The sequence below is a fragment of the Macaca thibetana genome, chromosome 4 (genome assembly GCF_024542745.1).
Source record: "Macaca thibetana thibetana isolate TM-01 chromosome 4, ASM2454274v1, whole genome shotgun sequence".
Taxonomy (NCBI): domain Eukaryota; kingdom Metazoa; phylum Chordata; class Mammalia; order Primates; family Cercopithecidae; genus Macaca; species Macaca thibetana.
The window spans coordinates 156,345,587-156,370,084 of NC_065581.1; the positions used below are offsets into that span (position 1 = coordinate 156,345,587).

The 24,498-nt window shown below is 43.7% G+C and overlaps 2 protein-coding genes and 1 pseudogene across 18 annotated transcripts in view; 1 reads left to right on the forward strand and 2 right to left on the reverse strand.

Moving 5' to 3' along the window:
• Positions 1-24,498, forward strand: part of SNX3 (sorting nexin 3) — a 1,122,685-nt gene that overhangs the window by 526,434 nt on the left and 571,753 nt on the right. The gene's annotated exons all lie outside the window — the stretch shown is intronic.
• ARMC2 (armadillo repeat containing 2) overlaps positions 1-24,498 on the reverse strand; it is a 219,665-nt gene that overhangs the window by 160,775 nt on the left and 34,392 nt on the right. The window lies entirely within an intron of this gene.
• On the reverse strand, positions 1,964-2,760 carry LOC126953642 (60S ribosomal protein L37a-like; annotated as a pseudogene).

Genomic DNA, 24,498 nt, shown 5'->3' on the forward strand with positions numbered 1-24,498 from the left:
GGGAGGGCAGTTCCCTTTAGCGGAGCAATGTGACATTTTCACCTCCCTGCTTTCATTTGGACCGCCTGGGTCCACCTCCAAGAAGCGTGCTGACATTTTAATAGTATTGTTACACAACAAGCTTCCTTTTATTTTACTGAATTTTCCCTCAGACTTGCAGCTTTTCTGACACTACCAAATTCCCTGACAGAAATAGCCCTTAAATTAAGTTGCCTCCTTGACTTCTTCAGAGTTTAAAGTTAAGGAAACAATATGTTTCTAGTTCTCTTTCAAGTTCTTATGCTCAAGTCAGAACTTTTGCTCTGGTTATGTTACTGATGCTGCATTTTATGTCTCAAAATGCCTGCCATGGCTTTCCTACAAAGTCAGAAAGAATAATTTCAATGACACATTTCCTTGGCAGACATTTTATTAGTAGAGGTAAAAATAACAGAGGGTGCTGGGGATGATGCTCACACCTGTAATCCCAGCATTTTGGGAGGCCAAGACAGGCGGATCACTTGAGGTCAGGAGTTCGAAACCAGCCTGGCCAACAAGTGAAACCCCATCTCTACTAAAAATATAAAAATTAGCTGGGCATGATGGCAGGCACCTGTAATCCTAGCTACTTGGGAGGCTGAGAGAGGAGAATTGCTTGAACCTGGGAGGCAGAGGTTGCAGTGAGCTGAGATCATGCTACTGCACTCACTCCAGCCTAGGCAACACAGTGAGAGACCTGGGAAAGAAAGAAAAGAGAATAGAAGAGAAGAGAAAACACAGGGGTAGAGGGGAGGTAAGAGATAGGAAATAAGGCCAGTGTATTAGTCCATTTTGCATTGCTATAAAGGAATACCTGAGGCTGGGTAATTTATAAAGAAAAGAGGTTTATTTGGTTCATGGCTCTGCAGGCTGTACAAGCATGCCGCCAGCATCTGCTCAGCTTCTGGTGAGGCCTCAGGGAGCTTTTACTCCTGGCAGAGGGTGAAGGGGAAGCAGATGCGTCACATGGTGAGAGAAGAAGCAAGAGAGAGAAGGGTGAGGTCCCAGACCCTTTTTTTTTTTTGAGACAGAGTTGCTCTGGCACCCACGATAGAGTGCAGTGGTGGCCTGATCTCAGCTCACTGAAACCTCTGCCTCCAGGGTTCAAATGATTCTCCTGCCTCAGCCTCTCAAGTAGCTGGGATTACAGGCATGCACCACCACGCCCAACTAATTTTTGTATTTTTAGCAGAGATGGGGTTTCACCATGTTGACCAGGCTGGTCTCAAACTCCTGACCTCAGATGATCTGCCCACCTCAGCCTCCCAAAGTGCTGAGATTGTTTTAACAATCAGATCTCCCATAAACTTGTTACCATGGGGAGGGCAGCAAGCCATTCATGAGGGATCCACCCCCATGAACCAAACACCTCTCACTAGGACCACCTTCCACAGTGGGGATCACATTTCAACATGAGATTTGGACAGGAAAAATATCCAAACCATATCAGCCAGGAAGTTTGGTACAAAGAAATGATTAAATATGATCTAAAATACTCTGGTATGATAATATATGTAGCTAAGAGTCTTGGGGTCAAGGACAGGCAAGGCAAGGACTCATTTAAGGAGACAGGAAGCAGATGGATCTGTCTTTAGGTAGGGAAGTGAATATGAAAGACTGGCAAAAAGAGGCAGGAGTTCCTCCTCCCACAGGCTCTTTTGGTACCAGGCCCAATCCTGCTGGGCTACCCCCGTTGGAAGAAGCAGGGAACCATTAGGCTTCTGGCTCCCTACCCCAGGGTTCCCTAAAACCCCAAGATCAGCAGATAGGCCTGGGACAATTCCAGGTGCACTGACCCAGAGCCCATGTCCTGAAAATGGAACATCTCCACCTCTTCCTACTGAGGCCTGAAACTCCTTTAAGCAGTTGATGATAAAAGACACATTCCAGTTAAAGATAAAAGTCAAAAGATTGGCTAGGTAGCACTTTGTGTAAATAAGTTGGTTACTTTATCCTTTCATAGAGCCAAAGGCTACATGGCTGGCAGGGGACTAGAGGCTCCCTCCTTCAAGAGAGGAAGGAGGGTTTGGAAAGTGGAGAGTCTGTGACAGAAGAGGGACCTGGGAGGCACAGCTTTGGGGAGTTGCTGTGTTCACCTTCAGTGGACCGAAGGCAGAAGAAGCTGTGCCCTGGGGCATCGTGGCCCAAGGAAGGCAATGCTGGGTCACATGATCCCTTAAAAATAATCACATAAGTTAACCTATTTGTTATAGGCCAGTAATGTTCGAGATGGAGCCTCTACCGGTCTTCCAATCCCATTCTTCTGATAGCTGACTTTACTTTGGGGTTGTAGGTCCAGGCACCACTGCTACCATTTTCATGCTGGAGCCACAGTGCCACATCACCCCTTCATCTTGGTTTTGCCACAGAAGGAGCAAAATGTTACTTGCTGGCTAATTTCAATTTTCTTCATTTTTCTGAGAAAGGCACCATACTGGGTCCCATATTTACCAATGACTCCTACCTTCTTGATGTATTTAGCCATACCTCTGCCATCCACCTGTTATGGTTTGGCTGTGTCCCCACCCAAATCTCATCTTGAATTGTAACTCCCACAATTCCCACATGTTGTGGGAGGAACGCAGTGGGAGGTGATTTAATTATGGGGGCAGGCCTTTACTATGCTGTTCTTGCAATAGTGAATGAGTCTCATGAGATCTGATGGTTTTTAAAACAGGCGTTCCTCTGTACAAGCTCTCTTTGCCTGCTGCCATCCATGTAAAATGTGACTTGCTCCTCCTTGCCTTCTACCATGATTGTGAGGCCTCCCCAGCCATGTAGAACTGTGAATCTGATTAAATTGTAAATTGCCCAGTCTTGGATATGTCTTTGTCCGCAACATGAAAACAGATTAATACACCACCTCGGAGCCCAGTAAGGAAACCACCTCCTTTATTTTAATGTCTGCTAATTACTGTATAAATGAACCTCATCACCAGAAGATTTGTTAATTGAAGTAACATAAAATTTGCTGTTTCTCTGCATCAACTAATGGGCAAAATAACAAGCTAGCATCATAATGACAGGATCAAATTCACACATAACAATATTAACCTTAAATGTAAATGGACTAAATGCTTCAATTACAAGACACAGACTGGCAAATTGGATAAAGAGTCAAGACCCATCAGTGTGCTGTATTCAGGAGACCCACCTCACGTGCAGACACACATACGCTCAAAATAAAGGGATGGAGGAATACTTACCAAGGAAATGGAAGCAAAAAAAAGCAGGAGTTGCAATCCTAGTCTCTGATAAAACAGACTTTAAACCAACAAAGATCAAAAGAGGCAAAGAAGGGCATTACATAGTGGTAAAGGGATCAATGCAACAAGAAAAGCTAACTATCCTAAAAATATGTGCACCCAATACAGGAGCGCCCAGATTCATAATGCAAGTTCTTAGAGACCTACAAAGAGACTTAGACTCCCACACAATAATAGTCGGAGACTTTAACACCCCACTGTTAGTATTAGACAGATCAATGAGATAGAAAATTAACAAGGATACCCAGGACTTGAACTCAGCTCTGGACCAAGCGAACCTAAAAGACATCTACAGAACTCTCCACCCCAAATCAACAGAATATACACTCTGCTCAGCACCTCATCACAATTATTCTAAAATTGACTACATAATTGGAAGTAAAACACTCCTCAGCAAATGCAAAAGAATGGAAATCATAACAAATAGTCTCTCACACCACAGTGCAATCAAATCAGAACTCAGGATTAAGAAACTCACTCAAAACCACACAACTACATGGAAACTGAACAACTTGCTCCTGAATGACTACTGGGTACATAACAAAATGAAGGCAGAAATAAAGATGTTATTTGAAACCAATAGAACAAAGACACAACGTACCAGAATCTCTGGGACACATTTAAAGCAGTGTGTAGAGGGAAATTTATAGCACTAAATGCCCACAAGAGAAAGCAGGAAAGATCTAAAATTGACACCCTAACATCACAATGAAAAGAACTAGAGAAGCAAGAGCAAACACATTCAAAAGCTAGCAGAAGGCAAGAAATAACTAAGATGAGAGCAGAACTGAAAGAGATAGAGACATGATAAACCATTCAAAAAATCAATGAATCCAGAAGCTGGTTTGTTGAAAAGATCAACAAAATAGATAGACCACTAGACAGACTAATAAAGAAGAGAGAAGAATCAAGTGGATGCAATAAAAAATGATAAAGGGAATATCAACACTGATCCCACAGAAATGAAACTACCATCACAGAAAACTATAAACAACTCTATGCAAATAAACTAGAAAATCTAGAAGAAATGGATAAATTCCTGGACACATACACCCTCCCAAGACTAAACCAGGAAGAAGCTAAATCCCTGAATCGACCAATAACAAGTTCTGAAATTGAGGCAGTAATTAATAGCCTACCAACCAAAAAAAAAAAAAAAAAAAAAAGCCCAGGACCAGATGGATTCACAGCCAAATTCTACCAGAGGTACAAAGAGGAGCTGTTTGGTACCATTCCTTCTGAAACTATTCCAAACAACAGAAAAAGAGGGAATTCTCCCTAACTCGTTTTATGAGGCCAGCATCATCCTGAAACCAAAACCTGGCAGAGACACAGCAAAAAGAAAATTTTGGGCCAATGTCCCTGATGAACATCGATGTGAAAATCCTCAGTAAAATACTGGCAAACCCAATCCAGCAGCACATCAAAAAGCTTGTCCACCATGATCAAGTCTGCTTCATCCCTGGGATGCAAGGCTGGTTCAACATATGTAAATCAATAAATGTAATCTATCACATAAACAGAACCAATGACAAAAACCACATTATTATCTTAATAGATGCAAAAAAAGGTCTTTGACAAAATTCAACAGCTCTTCATGCTAAAAACTCTCAATAAACTAGGTGTTGATGGAACATATCTCAAAATAATAAGAGTTATTTATGACCAACCCATAGCCAATATCATACTGAATGGGCAAAAACTGGAAGCATTCCCTTTGAAAACTGGCACAGGACAAGGATGCCCTCTCTCACCACTCCTTTTCAACATAGTTTTGGAAGTTCTGGCCAGGGCAATCAGGCAGGAGAAAGAAATAAAGGGTATTCAATTAGGAAAAGAGGAAGTCAAATTGTCCCTGTTTGCAGATGACATGATTGTATATTTAGAAAACCCCATCATCTCAGTCCAAAATCTCCTTAAGCTGATGAGCAACTTCAGCAAAGTCTCAGGATACAAAATTAGTGCACAAGAATCACAAGCACTCCTATACACCAATAATAGACAAACAGAGAGCCAAATCATGAATGAACTCCCATTCACAATTGCTACAAAGAGAATAAAATACCTAGGAATCCAACTTACAAGGGATGTGAAGGGCCTCTTCAAGGAGAACTACAAACCACTGCTCAAGGAAATAAGACAGGGCACAAATAAATGGAAAAGCATTCCATGCTTATGGATATGAAGAATCAATATCATGAAAATGGCCATACTGACCAAAGTAATTTATAGATTCAATGCTATCCCCATCAAGCTACCACTGACTTTCTTCACAAAATTGGAAAAAACTATTTTAAACTTCATATGGAACCAAAAAGGAGCCCAAATAGCTAAGACAATCCTAAGCAAAAAGAACGAAGCTGGAGGCATCATGCCACCTGAGTTCAAACTATACTACAAGGCTACAGTAAGAAAAACAGCATGGTACTGATATCTAAACAGATATATAGACCAATGGAACAGAACAGAGACCTCAGAAATAACACCACACATCTACAACCATCTGATCTTTGACAAACCTGACAAAAACAAGCACTAGGGAAAGGATTCCCTATTTAATAAATGGTATTGAGAAAACTGGCTAGCCGTATGCAGAAAACTGAAACTGGACCCCTTCCTTACACCTTATACAAAAATTAACTCAAGATGGATTAAGGACTTAAATGTAAGACCTAAAACCATAAAAATCCTAGAAGAAAACCTAGGCATACCATTCAGGACATAGGCATGGGCAAAGACTTCATGTCTAAAATACTAAAAGCAATGGCAGCAAAAGCCATAATTGACAGATGGGATCTAATTAAACTAAAGACCTTTTGCACAGTGAACAGGCAACCTACAGAATGGGAGGAAATTTTTGCAATCTATCCATCTGACAAAGGGCTAATATCCAGAATCTACAAAGAATTTAAATAAATTTACAAGAAAAAAACAATCAACCCCATCAAAAAGTGGGTGAAGGATATGAACAGACACTTCTCAAAAGAAGACATTTATGCAGCCAACAAACATATGAAAAATAGCTCATCATCACTGGTCATTAGAGAAATGCAAATCAATACCACAATGAGATACCATCTCACGCCAGTTAGAGTGGCAATTATTAGAAAGTCAGGAAACAACAGATGCTGGAGAGGATGTGGAGAAATAGGAACACTCTTACACTGTTGATAGGAGTGTAAATTAGTCCAACCATTGTGGAAGACAGTGTGGCAATTCCTCAAGGATCTAGAACTAGAAATACCATTTGACCCAGCCATCCCATTACTGGTATATACCCAAAGGATTATAAAACATTCTGCTATAAAGACACATGCACATGTATGTTTATTGTGGCACTATTTACAATAGCAAAGATTTGGAACCAACCCAAATGCCCATCAATGATAGACTGGATGAGGAAAATGTGGCACATATACACCATGGAATACTATGCAGCCATGAAAAAGGATAAGTTCATGTTCTTTGCAGGGACTTGGATGAAGCTGGAAACCATCATTCTCAGCAAACTAACACAAGAACAGAAAACCAAACACTGCATGTTCTCACTCTTAAGTGGGAGCTGAACAAGAAGAACACATGGACACAGGGAGAGGAACATCACATACTGTGGGGATGGGGGTCTAGGGGAGGGATAGCATTAGGATAAATACCTAATGCAGGTGACAGGTTCATGGGTACAGCAAACCACCATGGCACGTGCATACCTATGTAACAAAACTGCACGTCCTGCACATGTATCCCAGAACTTAAAGTATAATAAAAAACATTTTAGGTATCATTTAAACATTTGCTGTTTTTAAAATGACTTATTGAGATAATCAGAGAGTGGTATTTCAACCATGGAAACATTAATAGACTCAGAAAAAGCAAAACCTTGGCACACTCCAGTGCAGGGAGCTGCATAGGGGCAGGGTCTAGGTCAAAATAAGGATTGCTAGGACACAATCCCACAGACCCTGCTTTGCTAGCCGGAAAAAACACTTTCCTCTATGCACCAGCTTTCCTGCCTCAAAACAGGAGCTACTGCTTTACAGAAAATGTCAGATTGACTCTCACGGCATTCATCCCTGTGAGGGGCATATTTTTCTCTCATTGGGCAGCAGTTAAGGCCTGCACTTGAAGCCACAGCATTGGCAAGTCCAAAGCTAGGGTTGAAGGGAGGGTTGGGTGTGGAGCCTGCACTCCTGAGCACAGTGTGCATGGCCTCCAGGGGCTCCGCTGCTCACCCAGGGCCTGGGAGGCAGCCACACAGCCACCTCCATAATGCACAGGGCACCTATCCACAGCCCGGGCACTCTGCAAGTATTTCCAAAAGTGCCCTTAGTTCACTGGAGATGAGTCAGGATGAAGAAAGGGGCTTTCTGCCCTGCCTTTCCTCCCATCCAAGGGCAGCTCAGATTGATAAAGGCTGTAAGAAGAAAATCCTCTCTAGCTGGGCGTGGTGGCTCACACCTGTGGTCCCAGTGACTTGGGAGGCTGAGGAAGGAGAATCACCTGAACCCAGGAAATGGAGGTTGCAGTGAGCTGAGATCGTGCCACTGCACCTCAGCCTGGGCAACAGAGTGAGACTCTGTCTCTAAATTAATTAATTAATTAATTAAAATAAAATAAAGAGAAAATCCTTGACCTGGAGCTTTACTAAGACACTCTAGCATGATGATTTTCCTCCTTTCTAGAGGTGTGGAAATCACCTCCTAGATCCTGTCTTATTCTTCTTTATAATGTGTCTGAATCGAACGACTGCCTATAATTGTCAGAACAAAATCTTAAGGCAAGTCATACAGCTTGCTGCTGATCCTAGCGGTCATTTGTAGTCTCTATCTTGGTCCCTGTGCCATTTTCTTGGGAACAGTGCCACTCAAACAGTGGTAGAAAGGCCGACATCAATCATCATGGGCACCTGGGAGTTTGTAACAGATGCAGATCCTCAGGTCTCACCCGAGACTTACTGAATCAGAGACTGGGGAGTCAGGCCTGGTCGGGTTCAGCAAGCATTCCAGGTGATTCTGATGCAGCTAGAAGCTGGGAAGCACTGTTTCAGGAGACTATAAATGACAAATTAACTCGTGTTCTACTTAAACCCTCATACTGATAGACTCAGATCCTATGTGAGTTTTGGACTCCTAGATGGATAAACCTAAGTGTCCTGTCAGCTGCTAGACCTGCGCCCTCTCCCAGTCTCACCTCTGCCCTGGAATTTTCCCTTGTCAACACTCTGCTGTCCTATGTTCCTTAGAGCGGCAATTTATGAGACCAATTTATTAAAGCGTTGTCCCTCCATCCCCACCTCAGGTAGTATGCCTTTCAACAGGGGAGACGTTGTAAATAAGCACACAAAAATTTAATGCAGAATACTATTTTGAAAATTATTACCAGGCATTACTTTTTGTTTGCTTTTTATGAGCTCATGACCTTCTCCCCGGTCTTACTGAAGCAGAGGATTAGGATTATTTCAGAAATAATGCAAACAGAAAAAAAGTTAATATTCAGCTTCTGGTATCTAAAATAAGATTTGAAGCAAAACAGTAACCTTGAAAGTTGGGCGTTAAATTAAAAAATAAATAAATAAAGGTTTTCTAAAACGTTAGTTCTTGTGTAACATATTAAGGGCTCTGTGTGGTGAAGTATTAGATCATGGAACTTTTTACAAGATGGAAATTGCATGGCAAGCACAGAAATTGCATGGCCAAGCACAGTTCAAGCCTGTAATCCCAGCACTTAGGGAGGCCAGGGTACGAGAATCGCTTGAGCTCAGGAATCTTAGACCAGCCTGGGAAACATAGTGAGACCTTATCTCCACAAAATTTTTTAAATCAGCCAGGTGTGGTGGTGCATGCCTACAGTCCCAACTATTCCGGAGGCTGAGGTGGGAGGATCGCTTGAGCCCGGGACGTTGAGGCTGCAGTGAGCCATGATCATGCCACTGCACTCCAGCCTGGGCAACAAAGAGAGACCCTGTGTCAAAAAAGGAAGGAAGGAAGGAAGGAAGGAAGGGAGGGAGGGAGGAAGGGAGGGAGTGAGGGAGGGAGGTAAATTGCAGGTAGACAGGAATGGGAATTTTTGTTTTCAGTCCCGTCCCTCGGACCTTAAATAGCGTTGGGCAGTGAAAGGTGCTCCATCAGTCAGCTCTGGGACCTGATCACCACTCTCTGTTCTAGGCCTGAAGGAGGAGACATTTAGATCAGGTTGAAGGAAACATTGCGAGTGGCAGGGCTGTGCCCCGTTTCCCATCTGGGATGTTGGTGGGGACTGCTGTGAAGGTCAAGATAGGCAGCCTTGCATTGCTAGGAGCGCAGAGAGCGGTCTAGTGTGTACTCTTGAACACATTTTCTCCCACAAGCCAGGAGATTTTCCAAGGCCCTAATGTGGCTGGGAGCAAAATAACCCTACAGCCCAGACTGTGGGTGGCAACCTGGGCCAGGACCCAGAGGGACAGTGTGGCAGGGACTCAGAAATGTCTGTGATGATAGAGTGAGGCAAGAGGAGGCCATATCCGTAGGGAGGGCCAGTGGGCTGAGAAAGACCACAGCAAGAGTTTGCAGACAGCTGAGACCAGTAGCACACCAAACCAGCCCACACACAGCATGGGGGTCACCAAGGGTGTTCTCACACACAGGCCTGCCATGACATCCTGAAAGCCTGCTCCTCACACCCCACACAAATACCTTCTAAGAAAGGAGCAGGGGCAGGAGAAGAATCTGGAAGACAACAATTCAACCGCGGAGACCAAAGTTACCCTAAAGGCACAGTATTTAAATCATGGCATCTAAGTCTTGAACTGCTTGGACTCTGTCTAGTTTATTTCTGTTGCTACCCAGTGGGTGGGGGACTCATGAGAACCCCAATAGACATTTTCTTCGCACATGTGAGCATGATCAGTCAGAAGTCCCGCTACTCCCTGGGTACCACCTGAGCTAAACGGGACATCCTCGTCCTGTTTATTTTCAGTAAACTATGTCCCAGGCCTCTCCAGTGGAGCCCAGCTGATGCCTGTGATGCTGTGTGGGTTGTCAGGCTCTCCATGGTGCCATCTTCAGGCTCAGGGGAGACGCCAGACGCTTCCAGCTCCCTCATGTTCCTCCTTTACCAAGTTATTAATATATTTTCAACACGTGGTCTCACCCTGAGGCACCAAGACCACCGGTTGGGTTTGGAGAGGGCTATGGGGGGTGGTGTAAGGCACCCCCAGATTGTAGGAGGAGACTCAAAGAATCAAGGGGCTCCAGGCAGTTGTAGGAGACACAAGAAAATGAAAACTGCAGACCTGGAGGATTGGGGCTCAGAGCGCATCTGTCCAACCACCTTACTTGACCAAACCAGGAAACTGAGGCTAACCAAGTCGTAATATCAAGACAAGAGCCTGTGTTTGGGGGTCTCTGCCCTCCCCTGGAGGAGAGGGTGGTGCACAGGTAAGGGGGTCCCAGGAAGGCTCCATGTGGGAGACCGGTCCCACTTGCCTTTCATTTCCCTGCAAGCCAGCCCCGAGAGTGGGACCCACTTCTAGTTCCAGTTTGTTCTATTATTTTTAAAAAATTGTTTTAAAATAATATTACCGTTTTAATTAACCTCTTTCACTGTTTGGCATCATCCTAGTCCTTGTGCTCTATATACCCCTAACAACAAATCATGCTGCTTGCCTATTGACCGGCTGTAAATCAAACCTTTTACAGCCTATTAAATCACAGCAGATTGACTAGGTGGTTTTTGCAAAGTCAGCCTTTTAGGCCAACATTGTTGTTTCTTCTTGTCTCCCAACTTGGGAGATGGGGCCCAAGTTCTCTGTGTGGGGGTTGTGGGCTTTAGGGCTGACCGTGTTTAAGGCTCCAAGCTAAATTTAGTCCTCCCAGCTGGTTGTTATTCCAGCAACTAAGTGTAGGCTTGCCCAGCTGTATTTTAAGCTGAGCCCCAAATTTCCCTCTGTTTGGTTTTGTTGTGTTCTGCAGGATTTTGCTTTAGCTACCAAAAATATACAGGATTTTCTTGTGGATGTTTAAATAAGTAAGTTCAACAGGAGTGGGCAAGAACACGCCATCTAACCATGACGTGGAAATTTGTGATTTGAAGGTACCTGTCTGGCAAGTGGAGGACATTTTTTTGACCACCAAGTTCATTGTCTGAGACTAAGGAAAAAAGGAAGGCCTTGCTTGCTAATTTGCACATTCAGAAAGCTTACTGTTAAGAAGCATTTGCAAAATTTCCAAAACCCCATGCTAAGGTACAAAACAGTATACATTGTATGCCACCATCTGTATAGGAAAATAGAAAATACATGTTTGTATATGCAAATGATATTTCTGGAAACATTTGCAAGGAATTGGCAATGCTGGTTGCCCGTGGAGAGAAAAACTGAACGACTGAAGGCCAGGGAGTCGGGTTTGAATTTTTTTTTTTTTTTTTTTTTTTTTTTTTTACTGTGTGCATTCCTTATAGCTTTTATGCTTTAAAAATGTGTAATTCAGATTGTGCATCTGTACACTGACATGTAAATTCATGGCTTCATTATTCCACTATTGCCATAGCAGTGTGCAATGTAGCACCTCCCAGTGCAGAAACTCTGGGGAAGGGCAAGCAACAGGTCACAGATGTGTGAGCAGAGACATGTGAGTTCAGAGTATACACACATCTGCACATGCACAGACACACTCATATTTTTCAGCACATAATTGCACTAGTAAAGGTTTTAAAAACAGAGTACTGACTAAAAAGGCTGGAAGCAAATATTCCAAAATGTTAATAGTACTTAATTCTTCTTAGTGGGAGTGTGGGTGATTGCTATTTTCTTCTCTAGATGTATGTGCATTGAAAACATTTCAACCCAAAGCTTTCTTTTAAAAATAGTTCTGGACCTTTTGTTTTTAAAAAGTGTCTTATGCAGGAAGACTGAAGGAGGCTGCATAGGAGTGAGTCTCCAAGTGTTCATATTCAGTATCCTATTAGAAGCACCTGAACTTCTTCTAATTTTCACTTCATATCATTCAGGGATGACTCATATTTGCTAATGCCTCACCCTTGGATCCACTCATTTCAGTTCAACAAATGTTTATCCAACAAGTATTATGGACTCACAATGGGCTGGGTCCGAGATGAGTGAGACACAACATAGCTCAATTCATGTGGGAAATAATTATCCTTTCTCTAAGAATTTTCTAAAGCAAGAAAACATTTGCATTGACTCTCAGCTTTAAACAAACTACTTCTCAGTCATCACAATTCCATGCAGCTAAGGCCTTATGTCTTCCTCCTGAACTCTTCCCACAGGGATTCTTATTTCAGGCGCCATCCTTGCTCGAAGGCAGGAGGCTGGACAGGATGACCTTCAGGGGCCATTGGATTCTTGTCATTTGTTGGTCCCGCCCTATTCTACAACACAATAACAAGACTGAAGTTGTGACATGGTAAAGAAGAAAACAGTTTATCCTGGAAATTGAGAGTCAAATTTCTTAACAAAGTCATCACAGTGTGTTCTACTTACTTCAGCATTTTAACCTCCTGGACCAGCTGTGAACTTGAGGTCAGTGTATTGACTGCACCAATAACTCACTCAAAGCTCTTTCTGGAAAGGAGCTAAACACCAGGATGAGCTTGCCAAACGCTGTGTGGAGGCAGAGGAAGAGGGTCATGGGGGTGCAGGTGAGAAAGATCTGGTCCTAGGGAGAGTGTTGGTGAGAGCCAGCGGAAGTGCCAGGAAGTGCCTGGAGACAGGGAGACACACGGAGGTCTCCAGTGGGGATCCTCGCTCCACAGAAACAGATTCTGTTCTGCAAGGTCCCCAGTGGGGTCGTCTGGAATTCCTGCCAGAGCCTGAGTCTGCATCGTGACAGACTGCTACCCTCACAGAGCCAGGCCAGCCCGGGGCTCACACTTAGTTTAGAATCATTGGCGAAGTAGAAATGAGGAAGTGGGAAGTAGAAAAATGACTCTGAGTCACTTGAGTTTTTGTTGTTGTTGTTGTTGTTGTTTTTACCCAGCACCGTAGATTCTCTTGACCCTGACCTTTTGTTTAATCTTTTTTTTTTTTAATTTTTTTTCATTGTTTCAGAGACAGGGTCTCCCTCTGTGGTCCAGTGGTGCGCAGTGGTGTGATCCTAGCTCACTACAGCTTTGAACTCCTGGCCTTCAGTAATCTCCTTGCCTCAGCCTCCCAAAGTGCTGGGATAACAGGTGTGAGCCACCACACCTGACCTGACCCTGACCTTTTAACACACCCAACCTTGGGCCAATCGCTCCATCCATTTGTTCTCTGGCTGAAAACAGGGTGCCATCTATTGTTGCAGCAAATCGCTTAACTACCCGCTGTCTCTGCAGCAAATCCATGCTTTCTGTAATAACCTTTGTGGGCCCTCCGTGTTGCTCAGAAACCTTCTACTTACCCCCTGGGCTCCCTCTCCTCGTCGCAAACATATTTTTCCCTACACCTGCCATACACTCCCCCATGGTCCTTTCTTTCTCAAGGGCGAGTCCGTCCCCTTTTTCATTAGAAGACAGGCTGCCTGCTGTGTTTCAGCTCCCTCAGTTTCCCTTCTCGCTATGCAAAATCTGCCATGTTGTGTATTTCTCCCTGTGGCAGGCAGACTCCAAGATGGCTCCCAATGATCCCTGCCTCCCGGTGTTTGCACCCTTGTGGATCTCCTCCTCTTGGAGTATGAGGGTGCCTGTGACTGTCTCCAGCAATAGAACAGGGCGAGGTGATGTCGCTCCTGTGATGACGTTACATAAGATTGTAGCTTCCATCTGGCTAGCAGACTGTCTCCATCGAGTTTCCCCCTTGCTAGCTTTGTTGAAGTAACGCACCATATGGAGAGGCCCACATGGCAAGAACTGAGAGCAGCCCTCAGCTAACCGCAGCAGGGAAGTAAGGCCCTTTGAGAATCCACAAGAAATTGCAACCTGCCAACAACCACATAAGCTTGGAAGGGAATCCTTCCCTAGTCAAGCCTCAGATGAGACCCCAGCTGAGGTGACACCTTGGCTGACACCTTGATTGCAGCCTTCTGAGAGACTCTGAAACAGGACTGAGCTAAGCTGTTCCCAGATTCCTGACTCACAGAAACTGTCAGATAATTAATGTGTGTTCAAGTTGCCAAGTTTGTAATGATTTTGTTACATAGCAGTAGATAACTATTTTTCCTCCTTTCTCAAACTAATAGATGCTTCCCCAGTTCCTTTCCAACTCCCTAGCCCATCCACATCTGCTTTTGATCCCATTCCTTCCTCTCTCTTTCAGGTTATTTCTTCAGCTTCGGAGTTAGTTAAATCCACCTGTCCACCCATGCTGTAACTGCATATCCACAGTGGAAATTAATGCATACCCCTGATGACCATTTCACTGGACTTCAGGGCCACTGAACTTGGGGGTCCTTAAGGGCTGTCCTGATACTCCCTAGACCACCCAGGACTGTCTCCCCGCTAGGTCACCAGATTATACCTTTGCCTCCATTCTCAAATCTCCAACACCCCTTTACCTGTCTTGTCATTAAGCTGCTGACTTTGCTTGCCATTTCCCAGAGAAAAAAGGAGCAATCAATAGGGAACATGCACCCTTGCCACCCCCACACTGCCACCACTGCATCTGCCAACTTACCTGCACCTGTGTCCAGCCACCCTGCCTCCGCCTTCTGTTTCTCTGAACTGTGAGCTGGAACCTTGCCTAAGGCCAGTCTCTCCATCTGTGCAATAGATCCTACCTCCTTTCACCTATCCAAATCCATAGCACAAAACGTCCTCTTTATTTCTTCTGCATCAGCAATTTGTCCCTGTCTAACGGAGTCTTTCCATGAGTTATACCGACTACTGTGATTTCTCCCATCTTAAAGAAAAACAAAAGAAAGAAAATACTTTCTTGGGCTCATATCTATCTTTCCCTCTTTCTATCTCTCCATTTTCCTACTCCCCTTTGCAGCAAAATTCCTCCAAAGAGTTGTTTAAATGTTCTCTCTCTGATTCCTCTCTCAGAATTCTCTTTCAAACCTCCTTCTGCCAGGCTTCTCCACTCACTCCCCACCACCCATTCCCTTGCTCTTGCTAGGTCACCAGTGACCTCCATCTGGCCCAACCCAATGGACAGTGCTGAGTCCCCATCTCAGCTGGCCTGGCAGTAGCATGCCCACCTCCTTCAAACACTTTCTTCATGTATCTCTGGGACACTACTCACCTCTGATTCTCCTCTGCCCTCACTGACTACTCACTCAGTCTTCTTGGCTGGTTGCTTCTTCTCTCCTGCTCTAAATGTGGGGGAACCCAGAGCTCAGTCCCCAGACTCCTTTTCTCCCTGCGCTTACTCCCTAAGGGATCTCACCCTTCTCACAGCGTAAATACTGCCTATACACCAAGAACCCCAAATGTCCTGAGCCAGCACGAATCCCTCCCCTAGGCTGAAAGCTCACATGTCCATCCACCTACTTCTCCACTTGGATGTCAAAGGGCATCTCAAAATGATCGTGTCTAAAACTGAACTCCTAACTTCCCACCAATACTGCACCTCTTGAAGTCTTCCCGTCTCAGCAACTCCATCTTCCCAATTGCTACTGACAAAAACCATGCACTTATCCTTGATTCCTCTCTTCCTGTCATGTGCCACATCAAATCCATGAGCATATTACAGTGGCTGCACTTGCAACATGTATCCAGGATCCAACCTCTTCTCATCACCTCCACTTTAGCCCAAGCCACCCATCACCTATGACTGCAATAACTTCCTTACTGTTCTCCCAGCTTCTACCCTTCCCCTCCATCCGTCTGTTCTCAATATACTCACCAGGCTGGTCAGTTTAGAACATAAGTCAGATTATTCCTCTAATCAAACTTCATTAGCTTCCCCTCCATATTGCTTAGAATAAAACTCAAAGTGCCTTCAGTAGCCTGGGGATAAGGTCTTCCATGAGCTATCCACTGCTCCATCCCCACTCCCACCCCTCACTATTTCTCTGAACTCTTTTACCACTGACCCCTTTACTCATTCTGCTCCAGCCACACCGACCTCCTTGCTATTCCTCTGAGCACGGGCATGTTTCCACCTCAAGGCCTCTGTCCTTTCTGTTCTCTCTATCTGGATCATTCTCTCAGGATTCACAGATATCTTGTGCTTTTTTAAAGCTTTATGCTCCAATGTCATGTCTTCAGCAAGGCCTACCTTGACTTACCCTGTTGAAAATGGTAACACTCCCCACCCAGCATTCCCTTTCCTTCTTCCCTGTTTTATCATTCTCTCTATCACTACAGAATACACTCTATATCTTACTCATTTAGTTATTGGTTATTGTCTGCCCCCACTGTAGAACAGAAACTGGTTGAGGGTAGAGGCATTTGATTTTATAGTTCACCTCTGTACCATCAGTGCCTGGCAGGTGGTAGGTACTCAATAAAAATGATAGGCTGAATATTGTTGTTAAAAATTCCTTGGACTTGGTCTTGAGAGAACAATTAGGGTGACAGGGCTAGAGCGAAGCAGAGAGCTCACGCTTCCACTCTACATCCACAGATTCGACTACAGGCTGAGTATCTCTTATCCCAAATGCTTGCAACCGGAAGTGTTTCGGATTTTGGAATATTTGCATTATACTTGCTGATTGAGAAACCCAAATCTGAAAACCCAAACCCCAAAAAGGTCCATTGAGCATTTTCTTTTTTTTTTTTTTTTTTTTTTTTTTGAGACGGAGTCTCGCTCTGTCACCCAGGCTGGAGTGCGGTGGCCGGATCTCAGCTCACTGCAAGCTCCGCCTCCCGGGTTCCCGCCATTCTCCTGCCTCAGCCTCCCGAGTAGCTGGGACTATAGGCGCCCGCCACCTCACCCGGCTAGTTTTTTGTATTTTTTAGTAGAGACGGGGTTTCACCGTGTTAGCCAGGATGGTCTCGATCTCCTGACCTCGTGATCCGCCCGTCTCGGCCTCCCAAAGTGCTGGGATTACAGGCGTGAGCCACCGCGCCCGGCCTCCATTGAGCATTTTCTTTGCCCATCATGTCAGTACTCAGAAAATTTCAAATCTTGGAGCATTTTAGATTTCGGATTTGGGATGCTCAATCTGTAATCGCCTCTATTTGATAAACCCCACCTTTATATCTCTGATATCCAAATTCCTATTTCTAGCTGCCTGATTACTGTTTCTATGAGAAACTCAGAGTGTGAACATTCTGAGTTCGTACCTCGTGTAGTATTCTTTTTGTGTTTCTCATCTCAGAGCAGGTCATTACCTGCCATTCACTCAGTCATCCAGATGAGAAGCTGATCAATTACACTTGTACAAACATCTACTGAGTATCTACTCTCTGCCACCCAGCCACTAGCAGCACAGGGCAATGCACACAGCTCCCTCTTTCAAGGAGTTGAGTTTGGTGCAGTAGGCATTGTGATAGAGAAATGTACAAGGTGCTTTTGTTCATTTTTCCAAAGTGAAACTACCTACTTTTTATGATTAAAATAGCATATGCCTCTTATAAACAGTTTGATTGCAGAAATAAAATAGAAAATGAAAGTCACCTGTAATCTCACATTCAAGAGAGCACTGCTGTTAATAGGTTGGTATATGATATACAGTTTCCTCCAGATCTCAATGTTGAAATGTGATCCCCAGCGTTGGAAGTGGGGCCTAGCAGGAGGTGTTTGGGTCATAGAGGCAGATCCCTTATGAATGGTTTGGTGCCCTCTCTCTGGTGAGGAGTGAGTTCTTGCTCGATTAGTTCACATGGAAGCTAGTTATTTAAAAGAGCATGGCACCTCTCCCCTATCTGTCTTCCTTCTTTCTTCTCCTAGCATGTGATACCTGTTCCCCTTTCCCTTCTGCCATGAGTAGGAGCTTCCTATGGCCTCAGCAGAGGCAGTTTCTGGTGCCATGCTTCTTGTGCAGCCTGCAGAAGCATGAGTCAAATAAATCTCTTTTCTTTGTAAATTACCCAGCCTCAGGTGTTCCTTTATAGCAACACAAACGGACTAAGACAGCATATATCCCTCCAGACATTTTTCTATGTGTATTTAAAGATAGCTAATACTTACTGAATTCTTAGCATGGATTACAAACCTTTATGCTGTGCACTTTAATATTAACTCATTTTAACATCGCAATGATCCTCTGAGGTAGGTATTTTATTATCCCCATTTTATGGACAAGGAAACTGAGGTTTAATGAGGTCAAATAAGATCCCATAGGTGGTAAAATGACTCTCAGTCAACTTAGGCTGAGTTATGTTCTGGTAACAAGCATTTTCTTTTCTCTTTTTCTTTTTCTTTTCTTTTTTTTTTTTTTTTTTTTTGAGACAGTGCAGTGGTGTGATCTCAGCTCACTGCAACCTGTACCCCCCGGGTTCAAGCGATTCTCCTGCCTCAGCCTCCCAAGTAGCTGGGATTACAGGCATATGCCACCACACCCAGCTGATTTTTGTATTATTTAAGGAGAGACAGAGTTTCACTATGTTGGCCAGACTGGTCTCAAATTCCTGACCTCAAGTGATCTGCCTGCCTCAGCCTCCCAAAGGGCTGGGATTATAGGCATGAGCAACCATGACCAGCCAAAAAGAATCTTCAAAATCTCAGTGGCTGATAATAACAAAGGTTTATTTCTTGCTTATGCTAATGAATCATGTCGATTAAGAGTCAGCTGTGGCTCTGCTCCATGCTGTCTTTGTTCCAGGACCCAGGATGAAGCTGAAGGAGCACCCTCTATCTGGGACTTAGCTGATCATCATAATACAGCAGAAGCAAACAGTGGCTCCTGAAGCATCTACTTAGAAGGGTCATATATCACTTCTGCTCTCATTTCTTAGCCAAAGCAGGTTCTAGGACCAGCCTGCTATTAATGAACAGGAACGAATAACCTTCCCCCAGGGAGAGACAGTAAATATTTTTCAGCAGTAACACAATCCACTGAAAGTCCTGAGCTGGGATTTTAACCAGCCTGTCTTTAGAGCTTAAAAGCTTAACTACTCTTCATATACTGTGTGTATTTTAACCCTAAAAGTAGGAGTTCTACACATATTGCTGGGTAAACTCCTTTATCATCTGATCAGTCTCAGACATCTTGTTATATTTGTTCATATAGACTTTGCATATTCTTTTTTCAAGGCTATAGAGTTTCAGATACGGTATCCCCCATTCTGCCTATTGAGATCCTTCTCATTCATTCAAGTTCAACTCAGGGACCTCACCCACCAGAACAAGTCATATTTTTTCAGCATGTGGGCAGTATTGGGTTTACACTTCACTTTGGTCACATGCATGCCTTGTCTTAGAGTTCTTTGTATACATATCTGTTTACCTCACTTGATTTTAAGCACGTGGAAGCAAGAATCATATTCTAGACATAGATAAAGATTGCTATCTTCCTATGCTTGGCTGTGCTCAACAGAGATGAGATGCTGTTTGTTGGTTTTGCAATACTGTGGAATTATCCTCCGTGCTATCCCTGTCACTTCATTGCCTGCGCTGGTCCTTTTGTATCATTTAAATTTGGTGACCCCTTCAGAACTCACACAGTTTGAATAGTTCTGCTTTCCAGTATTCATCAAATTACACCAGCAATGACAACATAAAAGAAACAATGGCAAATAGGCATCAATCTCTCCCTTCTGACTCTTTAAAAGAAGAATATAGCGCAGGAGAAACACAAACCTAGTAAAATAATTGCTCTAAATCCATACCATCAAGTTTTCCTCTCCCCTCTCTACAGCAAAAGTTACTGGATGCATGGGAGTTCATCTTTAAGAACAGAGCTGTCGGAACGACGCCAGGGCTGAAGCCTGAATAAAGCCGCAGAGCCAGGCGCACTTGCTAATGATCTAAGAGAGGGTCCCGCCACATGCACTCAAACACACAGCACACTCTCGGGGTTCAAAAGCTCCCTTTCATGCACCCAGAATGTTTATTTTTTTTTAAGAGTGGCAAATGAAAATGAATTTCTAATCTGCATCACAACCAGAGTGCTCCATGCGTCGAAAAAAAGCCCTTCCCTGACACAAAGGCCATGGCCATCTGGAAGAAAAGCCACCCTCCTAAGCAGATCAGCTGCAGGTTCCATCGCACTGGGGCGGATTTGCCCGGAAACAGGCTTCTTGCCTTTATTAACTTACCCCGTCATTAACAGTAATCAGCATTGTCCGCTCTATCTAATTCTTACTGAGCACCTGGGTATGTGGTGTTGCATGGCCTGTCCCTGAGAGACCCTAAGGACAAATGCATCCTCTCTTGTCCCAAAGCCAGCTTTGTCAACAGGAGGTGCTTTGGAAAAGTAGTGTGAGCAGGGCCAAAACCAAGCAAAGTCAACACGATTTTTAAAAGTGTGGTGTGTGTGCAGGTGAATGTCAAGCCCTTAGTGGTAAGAAGGTGCTCTCAGGGCCCTCCCCTGCTTCTTCAGGACTCCCCCCACCAAGGCCCCTAGGAGCACAGCCAGATTTCCCCCCTCATTCTGCAGTGCAACAAGGCTCTCGCCTCAGTGCACTGAGCCTGCTCCTGCTGTGGGGACCCAGGCTGGAGTGTGAAACCAACCCTCCGCCTGCCACAGGGACTGTTATCACCGCTCTCCACGTTGCTTCCTGTCACGTATCCTGTGCCAATGCTGTGTCAAGCCCATCTTACATTTTTCAAAGTGCCTTTAGCATCATTTCCTGAGCCTGAACATTTGCTCATGCTGCAAAACAAGAACTCATTTTGCAAAGTTTCACTCGGGATTATTGGGACCACAGAGGCAAGAGTAAACACTATTCTCTTATCAGCAAGAGAGACAGAGAGCCCAGCTTTGCTGTGACACTCCAGTAATTTGCAAACCTGAGCAGGTCTGTGTGTTTTTATCTCAGTAGAGAGACCTGCTCTTCCAGTTAAAAAAACATATTAAAAATTAAACCATTCCCTCGCCCCACATAGTTTAGCATCAGATAATTTTCTGCTGTGATTCCTTCTTTCTCGAGGGCTGCAAGGAGGCAGCATGGAGGTGCCAGGAGTTTGGCTCAGTGTACAGGTGGCGGGCATGTTAGTCTCAGCCCAGTTCACTGTAAATAATGCAGCCTGACAAGATTTCTCCTTTCCTTTCGCCTTTCGCCTAACCCTTTCAGCCCGCTCGCTTACATCATCCTGGTTGGATTTAAATAGCTAACTGTGCCATGTTCTCCCGGATACAAACCACCGGATTGGCCACCTCCCTAGCTAGCCTCTACCTACTGAGAGGCAGGAGGTAGAGCTCTGGGGCCAATGGCTGCCAGAGCTCAACGCTTGCTGGAGTCCAGTGGATTTTCTGTCACTAAGGGAGGGAAAAACACAGACACACAAGAGGTCTGTTCGTGCATGGGAATACTTGCATGCCTGGACAATAAGTTGTGGTGTGTGAATCTTACTATGTCCTGCGTATAAAGGGAAAAGATAATGTGCATCCTTTATTCCCTCCTATTAGACTATACCTAGATGATACATTCAAACTCAGTGGTTAACTTATGAAATAATTTCAGCTCAAAAGATGGATAGAAAATCTCTGGGAACTGCAACCTTTCCCTTTTCATTTTAAGGATATGTTAGCTATATTCTTGCGGCAGTGCAATGCTGCATGAATATCAAGCTGAGTTTAACTCCACTGTGCTCAACAACAAATGCTTTCAATTATTTTAACTTTTTTTTAAGTAATGAATTGTGAGTTGAGCAGTCTGCTAAGCTGTTGTTGTCTTCAATAAGAACTCTTGCAAAAAAAAAAAAAGGCTACAAGAGAAAACTGATTGAAGAAGTTAAGGGTGAGACTAATGTAACCCACTGGAATCATATCATTCTAGAATTTTAATTAAGTAAATTTAAAAGCACTAGAGAGCCATTTACACAAATAATAGGCTGAAAGTTACCAAGCTGTGTTTAAATCTGCAATCATTGTTCAAAGGAAAACTGGAAATCCTTAACCCTATGTGCAACCCCCAAAGAGAATGAATGCTGTGGGAGCAGGGGGTTGAGGCACAGAGAGAACTCCTGGCTTCCCATTCAGAAAAACATTATGAAAATCCTTGCAGAAGGTATGAGGCCTGAGATAAAGCATAATGGAAATAACACATATGCATAGATACACGGTATGCCTTTACAAATACATTAAGCCACAATTCACTTAAATGATAAGAATGAAACGGAAAGCTCATTCCATCTAATAAGGAATAAAACAAATCCCTGTAAAGTCACTTGTATGACAGGATACTTGGGGTAGGCTACATGATCTAAGCAGTTACCTTTGAGCTAATTCAGGCCTTTTGCCAGGCCAGGCCTGTGTATCTCATTGATCAGGGTCAAACACAGCAAAGAACTAAATTTAGGAACACACAGGTGATTGGTTAGAAAAAACAATCCACTTTGAACACAGCTGAGCCCACTAGATGGAATACATTTACAACCCTAGCAGCATTTGAGTGCAGGCTTCCAGATTTCAAAGCAAAATTAGATAACTCCCTTATTCCAAATAAATTAGCAATAACTCATGACTTCAGTGACCTCACACTTCAGTGCTTCCTAAATGAAATGTGATTTTCCTTGTTGAGATGTAATAATGCTGGGTACATTGTTAGTTGCATTATTTTTTATACTTTTTTTGTATTTAAACTATTTCGTAAAGTCTATATACCATTTGACCTAGTAATTCTATGCATAGGAGTTTATTCTATAGATATGCTTATACATAAGCATTGCTTGTAATAACAAGGGATTTTAAACAACTTAAAAGTTATTCAAAAAGAACTGGTATGGATATTAGGCTATATCCTTACAGGGGGGAACTGTGTTGCCCATCAAAAGAATGAAGCAGCACTGACTGAACTGATATGGAACCGTCTCCATTATACAGTAGTAAGAGACAAAAGCAAGAAGAACTGAGTGTAGAAAATGCTGCCATGTGCAGGTTGTTTAAAAAGATGATAAATGTAGCTGGGCACGGTGGCTCACGCCTGTAATCCCAGCACTTTGGGAGGCCGAGGCAGGTGCATCACCTGAGGTGAGGAGTTCTAGACCAGCCTGGCCAATGTGGTGAAACCCCGTCTCTACTAAAAGTACAAAAATTAGCCGGGCGTGGTGGCAGGCGTCTGTAATCTCAGCTACTTGGGAAGCTGAGGCAGGAGAATTGCTTGAACGCGGGAGGCGGAGGTTGCAGTGAGCCAAGATTGCGCCATCACACTCCAGCCTGGGGGACAAGAGCAAGACTTCGTCTCAAACAAAAACAAACAACAACAACAACAACAACAAAACAAAGATTATAAATGCATACATGCAGGGAACTTCTCTAGAAGTCAATATGCCACCCTCTTCAAAAAATATCACAGCAATTACTCCAGTAATCTCTGGGGAGGAGTATAGGGTGGTTAGGGGACAGGGAAGTGAGAAAAACTAGGTTTTAATGTCATGACTGGGTTTTTTTCCCATTTAAATCAACTTTGTTGATATATATTATTCAATGAGTTTTTGACAAACAAATGTTATGTTCTTTTATGCTCTTGCTTTGTGCATGTATTACAAAAAATAATTTTAAGGAAACATACGTTTGAGCTAGATTCTTCAGAAGTTTTATAGAATAAATGCTTATCTCAGATACCTTCTTTGGTCCATAAATTAGAAGTAAGAGGTGATCACTTTGGAAAGATCAGTTATTCTGATCTTAAAGGTAAATATTGTTTACAGCATTGACTTACCTGAGATAGGTGTTGGGAGAGAGGAAACTGACCAGGAGACGAACCATGTGGTTCTTCCTGCTTCTAAGAGCTAAAAGCACCTCTCCCTGGACAGAGGATGGACTAGAAATATTTTTATCTTATAATCACCATATCAAAGTATAAGGAGGTCTTTCTGAAACACTTGCTTATAAGCAAACGTTTCCAGACCTCTCAAAATATATAAGAATTATTCTATGTGCTAAAGCCAATTTAATGTTCTGACTGTGACTTCTGTGACCTTAGGAGGTGGAATTTCATTTCATCTCAAATTTACTCTGTAAACTTGGTCAGAGGACTTTGGCCTCCTGCTCTATCAGGAAGGCCCTATGAGGTGGCAAAGTAAAGAGGATCATGACAGAGTCAGGGCAATTGGCTGGGAAGGCCACAGAGTAGGGACATAGTGAATTAACCCCACCAGGGAGAGGTGAGGCAGAGGCTGAATGAGTGGGGAAGAGTCTGGAGATGTTCACCTGGTCCTGCCTGAGCTATCTAAGGAGTGAACGACTTGTTACCAAACCCCGTCATGTCACTCTGCAGTTATTTCACAGTTATGGAGTCCACTGCCAGA